Source organism: Rhinolophus sinicus, chromosome 4 (assembly GCF_057876585.1).
Source record: "Rhinolophus sinicus isolate RSI-liver-muscle chromosome 4, RSI-T2T, whole genome shotgun sequence".
NCBI classification, from domain to species: Eukaryota; Metazoa; Chordata; class Mammalia; order Chiroptera; family Rhinolophidae; genus Rhinolophus; species Rhinolophus sinicus.
Genome location: NC_142504.1, coordinates 87721300 through 87744160, shown reverse-complemented (window position 1 = coordinate 87744160; position 22861 = coordinate 87721300).

Here is a 22861-nt window from a genome sequence, read left to right as displayed (position 1 = left end):
ATATCTTCATGACTTTGTTGTAGACAAAGATTATTTTTTTATTATTGGGGAGGGGTAACAGGACTTTATTGGGGAACAGTGTGTACTTCCAGGACTTTTTTCCAAGTCAAGTTGTTGTCCTTTCAGTCTTAGTTGTGGAGGGTGCCATTCAGCTTTAAGTTGTTGTCCTTTCAGTCTTAGTTGTGGAGGGTGCAGCTCAACTCCAGGTCCAGTTGCCTTTGCTAGTTGCAGGGGGCGGAGCCCACCATCCCTTGCAGAAATTGAACCGGCAAGCTTATGGTTAAGAACCCACTGGCCCATGTGGGAATTGAACCAGCAGCCTTCAGAGTTAGGAGCATGGAGCTGTAACCGCCTGAGCCACCGGGCTGGCCCCCAACAAAGATTTTTTTAAAACAGGACACAAAAAGCTAAAACCAGAAAGGAAAAAATGGGTATACTGACCTTCATTAAATTAAGAACTCTCATTCATCAAAAGACACCATTAAGAGAGTGAAAAGGCAAACTACAGAGTGGGAGACTTGTATCCAGGATGTAACATTAAGAACTCTTACAAATAAATAAGAAAAAGGCAGACAGCACAATTAAAAAAAAAAAGTCAAAAGACATGAACAGGCACTTTATAAAAAGGATATCTAGGTTGAAAAGGTGCTCAACATCGTTAGTGACCACGAAAATACAAATTTAAACCACAATGAAAAACCACTACATACCCAGGAGAATGATTCCAATTAAAAGAACTGACTATACCGAGTATTGGTGAGAATGGGAATAACTGGAACTCTCATGTGATGCTGGTGGGAGAGTAAATTTGTATAGCGCTTTACAAAATGGCGTGGCTATATCTACCAAGGCTAAGTATACATTTATCATATAATATAGCAGTTCTACTCCTGGATGTATATCAAAGAGAAATGAGTGTTTATGTCTGAAAACAGACAGGTATAAAAATGTTCATAGTGGCTTTACTCATAATAGCTCCAAATTAGAACACACACATATGACTGTCCATAATAAAATATAAAAATAAATGTTGATATGCTCATACAGTGAGCTACTGTAACACTCAAAAACATGGATAAGTTTCATAGAGCTAATATTTAGTGAAAGAAGTCACCTATGAAGAAGTATGTGAGATATGGCTCCACTTATATCAAGCTCAAGAAGAGGCAAAATTGGGGCGGCCGGATGACTCAGTTGGTTAGAGCGCAAGCTCTTTAACAACAAGGTTACCGGTTCAACTGCTGCATGGGATGGTGGGCTGTACCCCCTGCAACTAAAGATTGAAAATGGCAACAGGACTTGGAGCTGAGCTGCGCCCTCCACAACTAGATTGAAGGACAACGACTTGACTTGGAGCTGATGGGCCCTGGAGAAACACACTGTTCCCCAACATTCCCCACTTGAAAAAAAAAAGAATAGGCACAATTGGAGGGGGCAAAAGGGAGTCTTCTGAAGTGCTGGAAATATTTTGTACTGTATACATCTGTATGATGGTTACGTGGATGTATACATATGCCAAAGTTCATCAGTCTGTGCACTCAAGATGTGTGCACTTATTGAACACAAGAAATACCACAATAAAGAAGTAAATAAAAAGAAACAAATGATGTTTCCAAGGAATTCTAATGTCACGCGGAAAAGATCTGCTATGATGCCAAATTGAAATTAAAAGAGTGTACAGAGAATAATCACAACATTATCTTAAATATTTAAATGAAAGACTGGAAGCAAATACACTGAAAGGTTAACAATGGGTCTCTCTGAGGGTGGGATCAAATGTTTTCTTTATGCTGTTGTGTGTCTTCAAAATTTTCTTCAATGACATGTGTCATGCTTATAATTAGAAAAAAAATCTTAAAAATTGAAATGCCTTTTTGAAATTTGCAAGTCAGAAATTAAAAAGAAAGTGAAGAAATAGCCTGGCAAAACAGCGTTTATCCTAAATGCTTAATATTGCTGTAATTGCCTCATTTTGAGCCTTTAAACATAATTTTTAAAAAGGTCATATATTCAATAACTTTAAACTGGTTCATTTTCTCTGATTCTTGTATGTCATAGGCAAAAATCACAGGAATAAATGGATCTATAGTGCAGTAGTTAAATGTATTAGAGACTGAAAGGATTTTATTTTGCATTTTTTATTACAGGTATGTTCTTGTTTCATTTTGGTTATTAATTTGTAAAGAAAGAGGCCTTCCTTCTTGGCTTTTAAACACTTCAATGGAACTCCCATCTATTAATGATAACTGATGTCTCCCCTCACCTTTGAGAGTCTGGGTTCTGAGCACTCATTAACTTGAGGTTAAGTGGGCAATTGTGGTTGAAAAAACACCGGAGTCCGGGGTATACAGGAGCCTGTCAGGCCCCACTGGACCCTGCCTTGGACAATGCACTCAGTCTTGTCTGATTGTCTTACTTCTTACTAACACCCTGTTCTCAGTAAATCAGGGCATATGACAGAGTTGGTCAGACCTGTGGTAGCTATAAAACCCAACCCTACTCTATCTAGTCTGCCCTGCATTGTTCTCCTGCTGACTATCCCTCCATGGCCACAGGTGAGAGGGAAAAGACCCCCATCATTTAAACTACAGCAAGAAGACATTAAGGAGAGTGGTGGATTCAGGCAGTACAGTCTTACTTCTATCTTCTAGCATTCTTTGTTACTTTCAACAGTTATTGAGTCTCTCTATTTTCCAGGCACTGTACCAGGTGCTGGAGATAAACATTCATCCTTCTTTACTTCTTAAATTTATACCCAATAAAATTGACTCTGTGTGTGTGTGTGTGTGTGTGTGTGTGTGTGTGTGTGTGTGTGTGTTTGTGTGTGTGTGTGTGTGTACAGTTCTATGACTTTTAGCATGCGTACGGATTGGTGTAACCACAAAAACAATCAGGATATAAACAGATCCATCAGCCCTGAAAACTTGTTCTGCTGCTCTTTTGTATTCAGATCTTTCCCCTAACTTGCAGCCACTTCTTTCTTCTATACTTAACCTCCTGTGGTTAAGTATAATTCTAACATGGTCCCCATGACTTTCGTCCCCTGGTGTTACACCTTATGTAATTTCCTCCATCTTGGGTGTGGACATGACGTGTGACTTACTTCTAGCCAACAAAACAAGGCCAAGGTTAGAGGCTGTGGTTTTCTTGGCTAGATTGTGTTATATGGCAAAGGTCACTCCCATGATTACACTATATTACGTACCACTCTATCTTAGCAGACTGGAGCAAGAGCCACTTTTTAGTCAGAAGACCAGAAGAGGTCCCTGGGGCCCAGAAAATGTTACAGTGATCACGGTGGAAAAGAAATTCAAAAGACAATACCATAAAGCTGTGTATGTACATCTTGATTCATTCCTGAGCTACAAATTCATAGATCTGACCCTAGACAACATACCAAAAGCTTTGAGAACTGAACTATGGGCTAGATAATCACCCAGATCCCAAACTACCCACTGGGAGGTAGATACACAAAACATATCTAAATAGCACTGCAAAAACTGGAAAACTGAACTGACATTAAAAGCACAGCCCACTGAAGACAGGTCAGAACATGTGGCCTCACCAAGTCCATTGTCTGTCGAAACAAACGAAAGAACCAATGTTCTCCATAGGTATCAAATAGGACCCAGAGTCTCAAAACAATATTCAAAGTGTCCCAAATGAAAATTTCAACAACTCACACGGATTATCCACAGAAACCAACCCCAAGATGACACATAAGATTTGTGACTTTCTCAGCAAGGGCCTGGAGGGGATGCTGAGTGCTGGGGGTCTTTGTGGCTGGAGTTTTCACAAGCTCATGCCTGATGCATGTGGGCTGGACAGTTTTCTTGGGGTAGGTTTCCGGTTTGCTCCTGCCTTCCCCCTGAACCATTCCCCTGATTAGTGTTCACAATTCAGCTCTTGTCAATGCCTCTGCATAATGACAAATTCGACTTGTCCACCCCTCACTAAGTCAGGTACACTCCATGGAGAAAATTGTACTAGTAACATATTTTGAATTAACTATATTGACAATCTTATATCCAAAATTATTCAAAATACATCAAAATAGTTTAAGAGAGATACGGCTGCTTAAAAACATTTAAAGACATTAGAGAATCTGGAGCTGGTGTTTTGCTTAAATTGTCAGTGGCAAGTGGGGAAGGACAAGATGTAGAATACAGGTTTCCTATTAAAAATACAGGGTAGAAGTGACTTTGCTGAAAAGCCTTAGTAGCCGTGCGTTGCCATAGTAACACAGGAACACTGATCTGAATTGGGAGAAAGTCACTACAGGTTGGACTTTACAGGAGGAAGGAGATCTTGTGTGTGAAGGGAAAGGGGGAGAGAGGGAGGGAGGGAAGTGTAAGACTGCGAAGGAACGGAGGAGGAAGTGGCTGCTCATGAAAGGAAAGAGGAAAGGGAGAGGAGGGTTGGGGATCATATGCAGGTAGGGAGAGCTCTCTCCAGGTTTTTCCGTCTCCTTTCCATTCCTCTTCCCTTTCCCCTTCCTTCCCCTCCCCTGTTTCCTCCCCTCCCCCCTGCTCCTCCCCCTTCTTCTTGTAATTCTAATTCTAATAATTCTAAAACTAAAAGTAGAAAAGACTGGTGTTGGACTGGCAGGTGAGGTTGTTCCCTGTGTCTTGGATTCAGTGACTCACTCACTCAGCCAGCAGTGACGGCTGCGGTGGCCAGGGCTGCTGCCAGGTGCTGGGACAGTGGCACCTGGTGAGCCTGTCAGATTCTCCCCCAAGTTACTTGCAGCCTGAAACTGGGCTCGTGTCAGCTAATTGCTGGCTCATGGTTCTGGAAGGCTCCCATTCAGCAGCTGCCTGGAGGGAGCAGGTCAGGCTCACTCTTGTTTGTTTTGACCTTTAGAAAAGATAAACCAAACAAGAAGTCTAGAAGTGTGTAAAAAGCATGTCCAATCCTCTAAATGCAAAAATAGCAGAAGGCCAGTTACTACCCATGTAATTGCCAGGCTGCAGGGACGTTGAAGCTTTGGAATAGAAGGACAGGAAAGGAGACAACGCAGTCTCTTAAGAGACTATTTACAGGCCAGGTCCAAAGTGGTGCAAGCTTTAGAAAAAATGAAAACAAAATCACTTGAGCTCAAGCCTCAGATTTGCTACTTGCTAGCTATGGGTGACCTTGGGCAAGTTACTTAAATTCTTAGTTCTTCAGATTTATCATCTGTAAAAAGAAGACAGCAGGCGTCCCTGCACAGGTTGATGTGTCCATGGTGGAGTAGGTGGCACCCAGAACCGGACTGCATATGGTTTTATTACCTCTGAAGGATTTAGATCATTATACCATTAAGGACTATTTATGTTTACTTGTTTTCTTAACAAAAGTTTAATCTAGTTAAGAAAATACAAACTTACAGCCTTGTAAAATTATAAATTCCCAGAAGTGAAAGAGGTCAAATAGTAACTCAGTGAATTTGTCCAGGAAAATGAGCCCTAGGACATGGGTCTCGGCACCTCGGCCCTCTAACTAAGCTCTCCTCTCGTTGAACATAAGGCAGGAGATGGTCAGACATGTTCTGATGTTTGTGCCCTGCCCCCCCCACCCCAGACCTAGAGCCCTTGGAGGACCCCATCAGGCTTTGTTCATTTCGCAACTCCTAGTCCCCAGCACACCCCCAGGCATGGGGTAGGTGTTCAACAAACACTCGATAAGTGGTTAAGGAATGATCAAGTGTGTGAGAGCTCATCTCCACAGGCTTCTTCTCTCTTCCCATGGAACCCCTTCCCGCCACTGCCTCAGCTGAAGCTAGCCTGTGTTGGCTAAATTAGTGCACAGTTAAGTTGTTCCATAAGAGAAGGGAATTTCATGGCAGAAAGTCCAGAGAAACAGAACAAGAAGATATATACATATATCCTATTGACAGTTAAAAACAAACATTTATTTTAGATACATTGATAGATAGATAGATAGATAGATAGATAGATAGATAGATAGATAGATAGACAGACAGACAGACATGTATGTATTATAAGGATATGGCTCCTGAGATTATGGAAGCTGAAAAGTTCCAAGATCTGCAGCCAGTGAGCTGGAGATCCAGAGAGCTGATGGCATAAGTTCCAGGCTGCAAGCCAGCAGGATGGAGATCCAAGAAGAGCCAATGTTTCAGTCTGAGTCCAAAGGCAGAAGAAGACCAATATCCCAGGGTCTTTTTGTTTTTTTCCTCAGCCACAGGAGGGTCAGCCTTTTGGTTTCTTTCAGGCCTTCAACTGATTGGATGATCCCTTGGGGGGAGGGGGGAGCAATCTGCTTTCCTCAGTCTCCTGATTCAATTGTTAATCTCATCCAGAAACACCCTCCCAGAAACATGCAGAATAATGTTTGATCAAATATCTGGTCATCACATGGCCCTGTCAAGTTGACACATAAAATTAATCACCACTCTGGGGTTTAATGTTGGCTAAAAACCTAAAGAAAGGCCCAGAGGCAGCCAGCATGCTGAAGGTGTAGACTAGTGAAAAAGCAGATGTAGAAAACGGAAGAACCCAGTGTGACCACTGAAGCCATATGTCTGTTGTCTTTGCCCTGGAGCTCTGAGTTCCTATTTTTAAAAGTTCTTGATAGGGGAAGTTTTGCACCGGACCACAGTTAGAATGTAAGGGCTGATTTAAAGCACTCTCTGCTCAGCCAGATAGACATGGGGCCTCAGAAGCAAAGAATGTCACTGAGGCCACCAACCAGAGGCACCTTTCTTAAGGGCTCTTTGCACAGTTCACACAATGAAAGGAGGCGAAAGGAAGTCACTTGGGAAATCTGGACAGAAATTGGGACATGGCCCAGAAATTGGGACATGACCCAGGAGGTCCAGTCAGGTTGGTGCCACATTCAGGGCTGGATTCAGTGGACTGTGACGCAGGGTCCATGTACGGGTGCCCAGTGCTTGGTTTAATGCTCTGCTGTTATTGTCTTGAATGCTTAGTAGTTTTGAACAAAGGGCCCCGCATTCTCATTTTGTACTGGGCCCACAAAGTGTGTAACCTGTCCTGGCCAAGTGGTCTGTAGCCCTAGGTGGGGAAACCCATGCTAGATGTAGAGAAACAGACAGACTTAGAATGGACGCGCAAGTCCCCTCCGTCCAGACATGGTGCCACCAAAGAACACCTAGCCACTTCAGATCAGGCTGAATTAGAACCTAACAACTGAAGAACTGCAACTTTCTTTTTTGCAATTAAATTATCTTAATAAATTTTAAAATAGAAATGTCAGTCTTTCCTTCCCCTGAGCGTTAATATCTTGTGTGTGACTCTCATCTATGCTAGAGTTGGGGGAGGAAGATGGGGTGGTGTGGAGCCAGGAAGTGGTCAGTGGACAGAGGTGATGGAGGAAAATGGCTCCGGGAAGTCCTAGAGGAGAAACATGTGGGTTGTCCTGACTTGCCAAAAATTCCATCATGATTTTCCACATCCTTCCATGTTATACTTGCTTTATGTCCTGAGTAAGCTTTCAAGATGAAGGAAATAACAGCATTCAAGCATTAGTGGAGAATTTAATAGTACCTGGTAGTGAATGTACTATTACTTGGTCAGTTATTTTTTTTATAAATAAATTTTATTGGGGAACATTGGGGAACAGTGTGTTTCTCCAGGGCCTATCAGCTCCAAGTCGTTGTCCTTCAATCTAGTTGTGGAGGGCGCAGCTCAGCTCCAAGTCCGGTCACCGTTTTCAATCTTTAGTTTCAGGGGGAGTAGCCCACCATCCCATGTGGGAATTGAACCAGCAACTTTGTTGTTGAGAGCGCCTGCTCTAACCAACTGAGCCATCCGGCCGCCCCACTTGGTCACTTTTAATATACTATGTCTTTTTTCCTGTTTGGCTTCATACTTAGTAACAGTATTTTTTTCTGCTAGTTTGCACATGTATCATGGATTCATTTTAGCATGGTATTTATATGAAACTGGATTCGAAGAGCCAACTACCAACCTGCAAATCTACTTTTGGCACACAACTTGTTGCTAAGCTGTATATGTTTAAAATTAGTAGAATACTGTTTTGTAAAGTCCCAAAGAGAGTTACAAAACAAGAGTCGCCTAAATATATCCTTAGGAGAATGACAGAATTCACCAGTCTCCATAAGGGCCTCAGTAATTGGCAATGAGGACGACTAGGGAAGTTTTGGGTATAGAGTCCCTTTATGCAGAATTTTCAGAGTTTCTTTTTCATTTCAGGCCGTTCAATTGTATTTGACTCCATGCCACTTGTGTGAGGTTGCTGGAACCAGCTATTGGTGTCTACTTTGGCAGTCAGGAAAACCGAGGCCCCAGATAGAGATTTCCTGACTGGTCTAAAGGCCAAGGGCATGTGTGAGCTGAAGGAGCTGTCTGATCCCTGTTCACCTGAGGATCTGAGGAAGCTAAGGAACCTCCTTGCTCGAGCAGCCCTCCTCTTTACCACTCCGATCTCTGGGTTTCTTTTTTTTTTTTTTTTCGCTTTTGACCTGTGTGTCTGGGTTAATGTTTTGCAAGAGTAGTCTCTACACATTTTTTTCCTTCCTGTATTTCCCCTTTTTTTTCAGTTTCTTATCTTAGCTGCGTTGGCTCTGTCCTCATTTCCCCTCAGGAAGGATGCAGCAAGCAGGTGAGTCGAGTAACATCTAAGTCGGGCTGACTCTATCTTCCAAAAAAAAAGTCTATGCTCAGACCCAGATAGTCTGCAATAAACATGAAGTGAGAAGGATTTTCCCTGGGGTAGACAGAGCCTCCTGGGGCTGGAGAAATTTGGTCTATTGAGTAGGCTGAGCTGCTGGGGTACAGATAGGAAATGGCTTTATTTTACCTTTTTCTTTGTTTTTAAACATATTTAGTTGAATTGCCATTTCTGACCCCTTGACGTCGCAGGCTTATTTTTACTTTGAGGGTTATAAATGTCCAGTGCCATTTGATTTAAACTGTCAACCCCACCTCCCACCCCCAATCTGATCCTAAGCCTCTCCCCTCCTCTCTGCCTAGGGCGGCATCGGCATTGCAGCATCCCAGGGAGGAAGACACGGTATGGGCTGCCTCTTCACCCTCCCTCGTCCTCCACTTCTCAGTCTGCAAGGAAAGGCCACCTCCCTTCCCAGACACTGGCAACTCTTCTCTTTCAATAAACTCTCCTGTTTAAATGTCTGTCTTTCTCCTCCATCTGGACATGAGGCTGAAGGCATAGGGTCAGGTTAGCCCTCTCTCAGTCTTGTGAGGGTGCCCTGGAGGACGACCGACCGTGTACTGAAGGGGAGGCAGGAAAGATGGAGATACACACACACACACACACACACACACACACACACACACACACACAGCTCTGTGTGGTCCTGAAACCACAGAGACCTGTGCCGAGCTGTTTGGCATCCTCTGGAGATGAGGCTATGTCTGAACTATATCCTTAGGAGAGTTACAGATGTAACCAACCTCCATAAGGGCTTGAGCCTGTCCCTAAGACGAAAGCCAGACAGAGGGCTTGTAGAGACACATGCCTTGTTTACTATGGTGCTGTAAACAATTTGAACGTCACTCCAGTTTGTCATTGACCCAGTGCTCCTTAGATCCTGGCCCCAGGGGGCTCTTCTCATGTCCACTCAGAGCCTGGATCTTGGCGGCCTGGAGTCTGTGACCCCACTGGGGAACCCCGACCGCAGGTTTCCTCGGCCCAGATGCCCCTTCCGAGGCATCCTTGGAATAGATGCTGGAAAGGTACGCAGGACCTGAAGAGGCCATTTGGGGGTGGAGGATGAGCTGGTTCTCACTCGTCACATACACCAAACCTGGTGCTATGCAACCCAGGGAGGGGGAGGTCATTCTGACAAGGAGAACTCACATTCTTCACCAGCCAGGAGGATTTGGGGCCAGCAGTTAACCTATAGACTAAAAAAAGAAAAAATCAAGTGACTTTTCTTTGCATAGTTGAGTTGGCAAGAAAACAATTGAAAGTTAAAATTAACGATTTATCAAGTTATTTTATTCCTCATGTCATCTCTCATTCATTCTTTCAAATATCTATTTTTCTGGTCATCTTCACCATTATGCACAGTCATCACTTTTTTTTTTTTTTTTTAAAGATTTTATTGGGGAAGGGGCACAGGACTTTATTGGGGAACAGTGTGTACTTCTAGGACTTTTCCAAGTCAAGTTGTTGTCCTTTCAGTCTTAGTTGTGGAGGGCGCAGCTCAGCTCCAGGTCCAGTTGCCGTTACTCGTTGCAGGGGGCGCAGTCCACCATCCCTTGTGGGACTCGAGGAATTGTACAGGCAACCTTGTGGTTGAGAGCCCGCGCTCCAACCGAGCCACCCGTCCACTCCCCACAGTCATCAGTTTTAATTAATGGGTTTGTTTATCCATTCATTCTTTCCTCCATTCACTGAAACCAGGCACCCACCATCTGTCTGTGACAGGGACTTATGACAACAACAAACAAGCCATCAAAAAATAAAATGAAAAGCCAGAAAGCATCTCTGCCCTGGATGAGTCCATAGTCAAAAGGAGGAAAAGACACAGCTTGGCTACAAGCAGACACATCCTAAATCATGGCAATTCTGACTCTTGAACTAGAGGTTATTTATTTAGTAGTATGTTAATGCTGTGGGGATGGACTGATCCCCTGTACCCCCAGCTTCCCATCAAAGGGAGATCGGGGATGGAAAGGATTGAATCAGCACTGGTGCCATCCTGCCTGGGCAACAGAGAGAGCCACTGCTCGTAGCTGGTTGTGTGTGTATGTGTGTTATGTATGTGTAGGTGTGTAAGAGTGTATGTATGTTATGTATAATTGTGTGCATGTGTGTATGTGTATGAATGTGTGTGTTATGTGTATATTTGTGTGTGTGTGTGTGTGTGTGTGTGTGTGTGAGATATGACACCAAGCCTTGGGATGAGGGGGGGTCGTGGAGAGCTAGATACTTCTCAATCCCACAGCACAAAAACACAGCGTGAGGTGGGGCTGGGTGGGGGGCATCACGGCCAATGGTGAAGACTGGGACCATGCCAATAGAAGCAGCATTGTCTCTTTTTCTGTGAAATCAGACCCAGTGGCCTCTGAGAATATGATTACCTCACTGTGTGTGGTGACTGTCGCTGATGGGCCAACGCCCAGCTCACAGCTCTCCTGGAGGGCCAAGGCCTAGCTGAGCCTGAGCACTCTGCATTCCGCACAGCACAGCCGGGAACCTGGGTGGGAAATCGTAGCTCAGAGGGTTTGCTTGTTCAAGAGGCTTGACAGAGGCACTCCTGTGCATGGGGCTGTGAACCCAGGGCAGGAAGGGAGGGGTTAGAAAGCATTGCAGGGCTCGAAAGGCTGCCACCCAACTGGCACAGGAAAGCCGAGGCTGCTGGAGCCTCAACTTTGCTCCTCCTTCATTGAGATACTGTCTGAAATTGCCTGACTCATAGTAAACAACATTCGCACAATAATACCAGCCAACAGATAACCATGTTGAACCTGGCTCAGACTTATGCAGAATGCATTCCTGGGTTGGGGGCGGGGCTAACATTTCCAACAACTGGGCCTGACAGGGGCTTCGGTGGGCAGAGTGGGCAGGGTGGGCAGGGTGGCCTGGGAGGGGCAGAGAGCTCAGTTCCTCACAGGGACTTCCACGGGATCACCTGTGAAAGTGGGAGCCCCAGGGCCACTCCAAAGCCTCTGTATGTGACAGACAATAAGATTCTACTTCCTGTTTGCTCCCTGAACTATTAAAACTCACCTAGTGAGAAAGAGGAACGTACATTTTCACAGGGACCATTTGCCTCCCATGAGAAACAACAGATGAGACATTCTGGACTCTGAAAGGCATATTATAATATGGGTGGCAGTGTGCCACCATCATCGGGCAGTTCCGGTCATAACTTGGTGACTGGTAACGTGAGGTGACTTGTGGGACGATCCATGTAAGTGATTAGTGCTGTCCCCTCCATATCTCCTTTCAAGTGAGGGGCTGTCTGCCTCCCCTCACAGCCTGCAGGGACATCATGGAACTGGGAAGCCAAAACATAGGAGGTCTGCGGGCAGGTGAGGAGAGAGACCCAGTGGTTACGTGGGGCTATAAAGTCCCACCATAGGACTGAGCTGAGGACAGATGGATATGTTGGGCACAGGGCCTGGCATGCAGGATGTACTCAGAACATAGAATGCCTGGGCACTTTTGCAGGTTTGGTTGAACCTTGGTCTCACCTACACTTCACCAACTGGCTGAGCAGAGTGGAATGGAGTTGTTTGCACTGGTGGCATAAGACCACATGACCTCCCCCTACCCTTCGTGGAGAAGGAGGGAAAAAGTTTAAGAATGCCCATGATTCCAAATTGCAGGTGTGATTTAAAATACGTTTGAAAACCTCTTTGGCAGTATTTACTCCTTTCCTAGTAATAGTACAAACTTAAGACTCTCATCAATCCCGATAGGGGATTTGCAGGTATAGGACACTGAGTTACGGTCATTACGGGACCGTTGCCTTAAAGAAGCGATGTATTTGAGATGCAACTGCTTGGAGTGAAATCAAAGGATTTCTCCCCTGTGCTCTCTTTTCAGTTGGTTGCTCTCCTTTGTTATGAGATTACATCAAGGTGACTCTACCCAAATATGGTGTGACATTGTCCATCTACCACTACTTCTGAATAAAGACTTCAAATATAGACAATAGTTTAGTGGTTGCCAGAGGGTAAGGGGAGCGGGGGGTGGGGTGGGAGATGAGGGTAAGGGGGTCGAATATAAGGTGATGGAAAGAGAACTGGCTCTGGGTGATGAACACACAATGGGATTTATAGATGATGTAATACAGAATTGTACACCTGAAATCTATGTAATTTTACTAACAATTGTCACCCCAATAAATTTAATAAAATAAAAAAAAATAAAAAAGACTTCAAATATTTTTCAAAGTCTAGTAGGAAATCAATGGCACTCTCAAGTTAGGAAAATTCACGGAGGGTTTAATGAAGAACCAGTTTAGAGAGGGGTGGTTGGGCATCAGGAAACCACAGGGAGAGTGCAGCTCTTGGGGCTGTTATAGGGAATCTGGAAAGAGAAAGCCTGGTAGAGAAGGCTTCTGTGTGAGCAACTGGGTCCTTCAGTTGAGAGATATAGCTTACTCTAGGTGACTCACTGTGGATTTATTGTGAAGACTAAATAAGAATGTGTGTGAATTGCCAAAGGTCATTCCAGCATCTGGTTTTGCTACATTCATGTTGAGTGGTGAGAGAGGCAATGTGATGTACTGAGAATGCAGCCAGAAGGCAACTTTGCAGGAGGGAGCACAAAGAAGAGAGGTGAGGATGGGGACAGGAAGGACAGTTGTGGCGGTTTCACAGTCTGCCCATAACTGGCCCCACGAGGAGGGCTCGGCGATACAGGAGCCCGCTGGTCTGGCTAGGGCCGGGGGGCTGCGGGCTAAGGAGGAGGATGACACTGGGTGTGTTGCTGGCATGTGAGCATTTGTTAGTGTGCAGCTGTATATCTGGGCAGGCGGGAAGAAGTAGATGTCCATTGTTCTCAGAATGAATACCTGATCAGGTCTTTGTTTGAAGGAGACAAACCTTTAATTGAGGAATCACAAAGCATTATACCCCAGGTCTGGGAACAAACAATTGCCCTGTTACTGCTTCTTTGGTGGCTGGTTTGGTCCACCACTCACTCAGTTGGGCCAGTCCTTCTGCATACCTTGCATGGTTTTGAGAAGGTGCGTCACTTCTGAACATGTGACAGTTGTGCCCTTTGGGGGTGGGGTGGATCTAAGGTGTAGATCCTAGGAGCTTTAACTATAGAAAACAACGAGGAATAAAAGAATGTTTTGATGCTCTTTAGTTGTGGTTTTTAAAAAAATCCAAGAAGGATGAACAAATGATAATTGCCTTGCTCTTGTTTTTATCAGTAACCATAGCCCTAGTGGTCCAACATCTGAACCCTTTCCTGGGTTTTGGGATCCCCTTTCCTCTACAGAAGTGAAAACGCCAGATCCACATTCTCAAAGTCTCTCCGGCAGCTCAGGCCTGAGCACAGACCACAGGCCCAGCCCAGACTTTGATGCAGGGGAGCACTGTAGGCAAGAGGCTGGCAGAGGCAGTGGCAGCCACCTGCCTTGCCCAGGCATAAAGGAGGTAGGTGTGTGTTGCCAAGCAGTGAGGTGGCTGGCCCACCGTGTCCCAAGTACTACCTTGGCTCTGTTTGGACGCAGACCATCCTGCCAGCTCATCCTTGCTGCCTGGGACAAAATACCACCACGCTGAGGTCAAGCACTCTTCCTGCAAATGTCTCTCCTTCATTCCCCGCCCCGTGCTCGAGTCGATCTCTGTATGTGAAGCAGAGTTTCCATGGCCCACACGTACACATCTGGTGTTTGGCATCCACCCAGAGCTGGTCCTGCGCCTGGCACAGGGAGATGCCAGAACGTACGTGACGAATGAAGCACTTCTCATGAAAATCACAAAATGATCGCAGACTGTTATAGATAAACGTGGTCTCAGAGACCAGCCCTGCTTCCCTAATGAGGACTTCATGGTCCAGAACAGGCTTCACTTGAGGTTTCACTTGAGTGTGATCACTGTCATATTCCACTGCCTTTCCTCTTACTAGGGGCATTTATTTGGCAAACACAGTTATTCATTATAAAGTTCAATGAGAATTGCCTGATCATTTGGAATATTTGCAACTTTCATTTGCTGCTGGTGGGAAAATAAATTGGTACGATCACTTCCCAAAACTTTGGCAGTATCTAATAAGCCATAGCCTGTGACTCAGCAATTCCATTCTTGGTATCACCCAACAAATGTGGACATAGGTGCACCAAAAGATACGTAAAACGTTCAATGCAGCTTAATTCAACAGAGCCAAAACACTCCGGAAACAACCTAACGTGTCTAGCAGAAGAATGGATACAGTATGGTATATTGTCGCAATGGAAAACTATACAGCAATGGAAATGAAGCCCTCCTACATGACACAAAGATGAGTCTCACCAAAGAAGAGAGACACAAAAGAAATACAGTGTGTCTGATTGCATTTATAGCAACTTCAGAACCAATTTCTAGTGTTAGAAAGCCAGGACTGTGGTGCCCTTTGGGGGGTAGAAGGGATTGGCAACGGGCATGACACAGGAGCTTTTAAGGCACTTTAACTATAGAAACCAATGAGGAATACAAGAGAGTTTTGATGCTCTTTAGCTGTGGTTTTAAAAAAAAATCCAGGAAGGATGAACAAATGGCAGTTGACCTGGATTACCAATGCACTTACTTTGTAAAAATTCATCTTACAGTAAACTCACGATTTGTGTACTTTTTGTACGCGTGTTCTGCTTTAAAAACTGTTGATTTAAAAAAAAAATTCTCTGAAAAATTCATGTAAACAAGATGGTTAATTTATTTTAAAGATAAGGATATCAAGGCAAAGTTACAAGACTTAAAATAAAAAAGTCCTTGATCCGCCAAACTAAACCTCCCAAAGTCCAAACACTGAATCACATACTTTGGTCCCTGGATGCCCACCCTGCTTCCCCCAGGGCCTCACTCACGGCAACTGTGATGATTTTAGACATATTTCTAATACCTCTGGGGAATTGTCACTGTTGTCCAGAGCATAGTAAAAACAGAAACTCTGCGAAGTACATGGAAGTGCTGGGAGAGATGTTCAAAGCCAACTCTTAAATGACACAAAGGAAAATCAGAAGGCAAAGACTCAAATTACATATTGGCGCAGGGTCATAGATTGTAGGAAAAAAATGCCTCAGACACCAGCTATAACTCATGAGAACCTCCTTGCAGCAGAGCAGAGTACAAATGTTCAGATGTTCAATTCACACTGGTGATTCCCAGTGCTTACAAAAAGCTCAGCTCCTTAGTGTAGGAAGGTGAGGAACCAAATAGGTCATTTCAGAAAAAGATCCACAACAGGGTCAGAGAATTGCAAAAGTGAACATGGGCTAAGGCAAGAGGCCAGAAGCCACTTCACACACAGGTCCAGAGACTGGGCTTCAAGGAGCCCGGGTAGGAGCTGGGCCAGGCTGGGGTGGGACACGGCCCTCCAGGAGCCCTGGTGGAAGTGGGATGGAGGGCAGGGCAGCTGGACTTAGAACCCATTCAGCATTCAAAGCCCCAGTGAAAATTAAAAAGGAAAGATACAGAGATCAGTCACAGGGAATCATAAGGAGTTTGAGACTTTATAGAATGAATAGTTTTCTAAAAGAAATTGTGAGAACAATTACACGTTCCATTTCTTCCTCTTCCAAACAACAGCAGGCGGGAACCTTATCACCAAGCTCGGCTTCCTTGGACAAGGCAGGGAGGGGGCTTCTGTGTCCCCAGGACTCTGGGTCTCTCCAGTGTCCTACTGAGGCAGAAGGTGGCTGACACTTTGCTCAGAACGGGTCTCCCTCCTTCTGCTGGCCATACCCTCTTCTGGCCCTGCCCCTGTCCCCAGGGTTGGGGCACACTCTGGGAGTTGGACTGGTTGGTTCATCCACCTCAGAGCAGGAGCAGCAATGGCTTGTGAAGACGTGGAGTGAAGGGCAGCGAGGAGGAGGCCTCCGCTTCTCAGAGTCTTCTGAGGATTTCTTTGTGAGTTTAGGAAATGAAAATCTCTAAGCCTCCATATCATCTCTGTTTTATTCCACAACCAACTAACCCCAAAGCGTTGCGACTGACTTTCTCCAGTACTATCTCAAAGTGCAAGTATAGCTTAGGGAAGGAAAATGTCACGGGTGAATAAAAACAAACACAAATCAACAACATAGCAGCTGAGGTAGGAACCATGATGGGGTGGGGGAATCAAAGCAGGCTGACAATTTAAGAACGCAGGTGTCGTCACAGCCTAGGTGAGGATTAGCAAATTTGAAGTTTGGGGAGAGCAAAATACGGAGGGAATCTCGGAGAAGGGAGAATTATAGTAATTACAATTGTTTTCTTTCTCTACGGTAGGCGCAATGAGTAAGTGGTAAAATGATAATTCATGTTAAGTAGTGGGTGGGGGCTCTGGTAAGAGGGGAGTGAAGGACAGTGCTAGGAGGGGGTTCACGAGGTGGATAACAAGGATGAGGAAAATACCATCCTGGGAGCAAGATCCTGGGTCTCAGAAATAAAGGTAAGTACCCCATTATTTGGAGAGACCTTTGTCAGCATTTTGGGGGCCATGTTTGTAATGTCAAATTAGTGTTTACATAACAGGCATGGATTTAAGAAGTAATTCCAGTAAGCAAAAGGGTCCTTAAAACTAGCTTATCTCGTTCAGACTTTGCAAAGCAATAGTAACTGTTGAGGTCAAAATTCAGAGAGAAGATTGCATGAGCCTGGGGGCACCAGGTGTGGCTGTGCAAGAGGCACAATGCCAGACTCGAGGGGGTGCTATCACATTGTACTCGATGTAAACGCCACATCCTGGAGCTGTGCCAAACCTGTCTAGGTGTACATGGGCAGCCATGGCAGGTCCTCAACACTGCCAGGAAGTTTCTCACAGGCTCCTTCTCAGCCCTCTCCTGGTACTGTTCAATGCTGGCTTTTCCAAACTTACCTATGACCCTTCCCAAGCCTCTGCCTCCCTCCTTCCACCTCACAGGTGATGCTACCTCCACCTTCACTGAAAACCCAGGCTCAGAGACAGAAATCACATGAACTTCACGCCACCTCATTCAAAAATGGGTCTCCACCCGGACCCTCCTTTCCCCATCCCACGGGAAGCAGAAGCTCCCTGCCCCTCACTCATGCTCCTCAGCAGATGCCTTCTCAGGATTCGGCCCCCAGTTAACAGGTGGGTCCCTGGCCTGCACGAGAGGGAACTCTTCTGGTCATGCCCTTCTGTCCCGAGCAACGAATTTGTGCAGACAGGGATATGTGCCCACCTGGGTCACAAGTCCCCCTTTCTAGAACATGCTCTGTACTGGAGACCCCAGAATCTCCTGCCCAAATGGCTCTGTGGGCTTTGTCTGTGGGTTAATGTGCATACCCTAGGCCCAAGGTGTGGTAAAACAGGAGGCTGTTTGTGAGGGTTGGGGAGGAGATGGATGAAGCTGGATGTGTGCGTTAGGGTTTCCACATGTTTGCAAACTTGTCACCTCACGAGGCCCAGTGAAAGGGAGGTGGCCAGGTGCTGGAATGGCTCTCCCCATGCTACCACATCAGTAGTAGAACTCCAAGGATTCTGAGAATTCTTAGTCCAGCTCTGGCCTCCTGAATTATAAAGGTACGTTTGCCAAGATAGAAGGGTAGACATATTTTATTTTACTGTTTATTAGCTTGATTTGTACAGTTAAATATCAAGACACATGGTATGTATGCCTCTATTTGTATTCTTGTCCTGGATCCTGCAAATGTTAGCTTCAGGCCTATTTTTAACCACTCACTCTTTCCTGCCGAAATATTACCTCTCCCGTGAAAAATAATTACGTGAACAAAGGCCTCTGCAGCCCCCACTGGCCCAAGCTCCCTCCTAGACAAGGATTGTTTAAAGAATGAGGCACTTAGCAGCTCATCATGGAGGGCCTGAAATGCTCTGAAAACAGTGACAGAGAAGAAATCGTCTCTGCCCAAATGAGCCTATAAGCCACAGGTACTTACTACACAATGTAGGAAGGTCTGTGATGAAGGAAGTAGAGGCTGCTGTGAGCACCTCCTTGTAGGGACACCTCACTCGGCTGACAGAGTGGGAACAGAGACAAGAGGAGGTTCTGAGATGGTATCCAAAGAACAAGGGAGGTTAGCCCTTCCGTCCCCTCAGGTCAACTGCTGCCCTCATGCTCCAGAGAGGATTGGGACGATCTCTGAGGGGCTCTGTCAGCTTCTTGTTGCAGTGGGTTTGTTTTAGGCCAACGTTCCCCCTAGTTCAAAATATGCACACTCTGCTGCCTCTTGCAGTGGCTGTGAATGAGCGATTTTGAGGGTTTTGACTGTGGCTTCTAGGTTTCTTCATATTGTCCATGAGTCCCATATCAACTAGAACAGCCATTGTTTATACGGTGAGCAATGACTATCATACTTTAGACAGGTTATGAAGAGAAGATGGGCAGCGTGTCTTGCATCTAATAGCAGCATGATCCCAGATATCCACTGTGTTCCCTGAGATTTTGGAGAGATAATAAAATAGGTATTTTTCATCTCGAATGATATGCTGTAGCTTAACAAGCACATTATTCATTCTTAATTATTAAATCTTAACTGGGATCAAGACTAACTGAGGCTGCTTAATTGGCAGGCCCCAGGGAGGGCATCAGCATTCCAGTGGGGGCCCCAGCAGCTTTCGCCAAAGGAAGTGTGGCACTGGTGAGGGACACAGGAGCAGCAGGGACCAGCGAGGAGGCTGGAAAGGAAGTACATGAGAGGGCTCAGAGGTTTGGGCCCCATCTCAGCACATAAGCTAGCAGAATACGGGTCATCAGTGTTCATTTATCTTCACCAATAGATACGGGAACGGGTGAGTCACACATGCAGCCCCTACATGTGCCAACACTGTGCAGTGACTGGTGCTGCCAAGGCAGACATGGAATAGGTTTCTCCCAAGCCCAAAGCTTTTGCTCCCTTGAATGAATGTCCTGCATTTCTCCCACTCTCATTGTTGCTCTGCCACTCAATCCTTGATGACTCTGGCAACTTCCCACCGGGAGTTTACGTTCAGCTGAGAAAACAGATCTGATGTCTCTTTCCCTGCTAGACTGGGGGCTCCGACAGTAGGGACTGTTCTGTTTTGTTTGTCCTCGTCTCTATCCTCAGGGTTTGGTATATAACAGGCAATCAATGGTACTGGATGACCGAGACTGATGGGAACATGGAATAAAAGGTTTTAACCACACCAGAGGGACAGAGAAGTCTAAAAAAAAAAAAGTAGCATGTCAGCCAAGATAGGAAGGATGAGTGGAAGTAAATGAGACCAGACGGTGGCGTTGGGAGAGAAGCAGCTTCCACACAGGAGAAGCAGTGTGTGTCAAGCCCTGAGGGAGGAGGGAGCACAGCTAGTTGGTGTAACTATGGAAGTGAAAACTAAAAGTGCAGAGAGCTGGGCGAGAGCCAAGTTTGGAGAGATGGACACGTCTCTGAAGGCCTTCGAAACCATGTTATGGACATTGGACTTCATTCTAGGGTCCACGGGAAGCCACTGAAGGGTTTCAAGTAGAGGGCATGATCTAAATATGCACATTTGCATTGTTAAAGAGGTCACCTAGAATTGCATGTGGTGACTGGTTTGGAGGGACCAAAGGTGGAAGTAGGGAGACAAAAAAGGTGATGTGGGAGTCCAGGGAAATGGCAGTGGCTGGAATAGGCCAACAGGGAGGTGGATAAAGGGGAAGAGTCAAGGGTGACTCCTAGGATTTTGGTTTGACCAACTGGTAGCTAAGGTGACATTTACTGAGATAGGAAACAATGAAGGAGGATCATGATTCAAAGGAATAGGGAGGATGATGAATTCTGTTTTTGCCATGCTGTGTGAGATGCCTATAAGCTTTCAAGCTTATATCTAGGTGGGAGAATTTTATGTCTGGGTATCCATCTTTAGAGAAAGACCCAGATAAGAAATGCAATTCTGAAAGTGGTCTGCATTTAGATGGTACCAGAAGTCCCAGAGTAGGTGACATGGTTGGCAAGCATATGGACTGAGAAGGGTAGAGGGCCTTTGACCAAGCATCAAGGAGCGCTCAGTGTGTAAGTATTGAGCAGGAGGAGCCTGGTTCCAAACCTAGCTTATCATTAGAATCACCTGGGAAACAAAAAATGTGTATCTGCTGGGGGAATGTGACAACATAAACTACGTTTTTAAAAAACCTGTAGTAGGATTAGAAACCATTTGGTAGAAGATGACTGCCAAAGAGAGGACAAACGGTTAGGAAAGAGGAAAATAAAAGGATGGTGGTGTTCCAGATCCCAAGGGAAGGATATCAGGAAGAAAAGGATCAGACATGATCAGGACTGAATTTAGCAATAGGAAGCCAGACAATGGTGCATCCACTTGTCTGATTCCTCAAAAGTAGGGAATTGGTGTTTGAACTCAATATTTACTAAGGGATTACAGGAAGTTCCCAGCAGAGCACCCTGTATACTCAGTGCCCTCAGAGAGGCATGCACAGAGTAGTGGGATAAGGGAGAAAGGGGAAGGGGAGTGCATCAGATGGCAGAAAGCTTTCCATTGGAAGTAGCATCTAAACTGAGGCAAAGGAACTAAGCGTTCCTAGCCGAGGAAATAATGGAAAAGGTATGATGAGTTAAGAGAACAATGCACACTCTTGGAAACAGAGTTAGTTTCTGGCTGGAGCAGAGGAAATTAAGTGTTGGGAAGGAAGCAAGAGAAAGGAAGAGCCCAGTTATTAAGGGCCTTATATGCGAAGGTAAAAGGGCCCTGAAGAATATAAGAAAATGATAAGACTTGTGACAGCCCATTCTGGCCGCCAGTGAGAAGGACGGCCTGGGGTCTGGGATGATTAGAAAAACATGGAGGCCCAAACTTCCATCAGGAGGCTGTTGCAGGGATCCAGCTGAGAAGAGATGGATTCCCCAGGGCAGATGTGGTGAAGGAGCAGTGAGCTGAGAGGGTGGCTGACTGGAATGGGGAGAAGGGTGGGTTACTAGAGTGGGTGGGTCCAGGAAGCCAGTGTCAACACCTAGTTTCTGGCTGGTGGGAGGTATTCACTGAGATAACGAAAAAGGAAGCCTAGATTTAGGTGAGGAAAGGGATAGAGGTTGGGGTATGGGAGGGAACATTTTATTTATTTATGTGCTTATTTATTGGGGAAGGGGGACAGGACTTTATTGGGGAACAGTGTGTACTTCCAGGACTTTTTTGGGGAACAGTGTGTACTTCCAGGACTTTATTGGGGAACAGTGTGTACTTCCAGAACTTTTTTCCAAGTCAAGTTGTCCCTTCAGTCTTAGTTGTGGAGGGTGCTGTTCAGCTTCAAGTTGTTGTCCTTTCAGTCTTAGTTGTGGAGGGCGCAGTTCAGTGCCAGGTCCAGTTGCCGTTGTTGGTTGCAAGAGGAGCAGCCCACCATCCCTTGCGGGGGTCGAGGAGTCGAACTGGCAACCTTGTTATGAGAGCCGGCGCTCCAACCGAGCCATCTGGCACTGGCCCATGTGGGAATCGAATTGGCAGCCTTTGGTGATAGAAGCATGGAGCTCCAACTGCCTGAGCCACCAGGCTGGCCCATGGGAGGGAACATTTTAACACTTGTAGGTTATTCCTTTCACAAAGGATAAAATATATCAGTAACATTATTACCAGTTTCCCTGTTTTTTCTCTCTCTCACCTCTAAGACATTCTGCTGCCTATTTCCTTCAAATGTATGGATTCATGTACGGCACTTTCCTGTATTAGAACACAGTAACTTCAACTAATTACTGCAGAAGGTTAGTCATTAATGATTCATTAAAAAATATTTATAACGTACCAATGACTTGCAAGGTACTGTGACCTGGGAAAGATAAACAAAATATAACTGGCTTCTCTTCATAGCACTTACATTCTAGCAGAAGCCAAAAGACATTAACCAATTATAGCCCACAGTTTAAGTCATAAAGGTTCTGAAGTATAGCGTACTGTGGCAAACAACAAGGGGGGGGGGGTGTTCCACCAAAGTTCATAAACAGGTTTTAGCAGATCTTTGACCTTCTTGAAATCTATATGTAAAATTTTGTCTATGCCTGTATTCATTTGGTGGGGGTGGGAGAGGAAGGATACCGTGTTTCCCCGAAAATAAGACCTAGCCAGACAGTCAGCTCTAATGCATCTTTGGAGCAAAAATTAGTATTAAGACCCGATCTTATATAAAACCCGGTATTATATTATATATATTATATTATTATATCACACCCGGTCTCATATTATAGTAAAATAAGACTGGGTCTTATATTAATTTTTGATCCAAAAGACGCATTAGAACTTATTGTCCCGCTAGGTCTCATTGTCCGGGTAACAGGGTAGC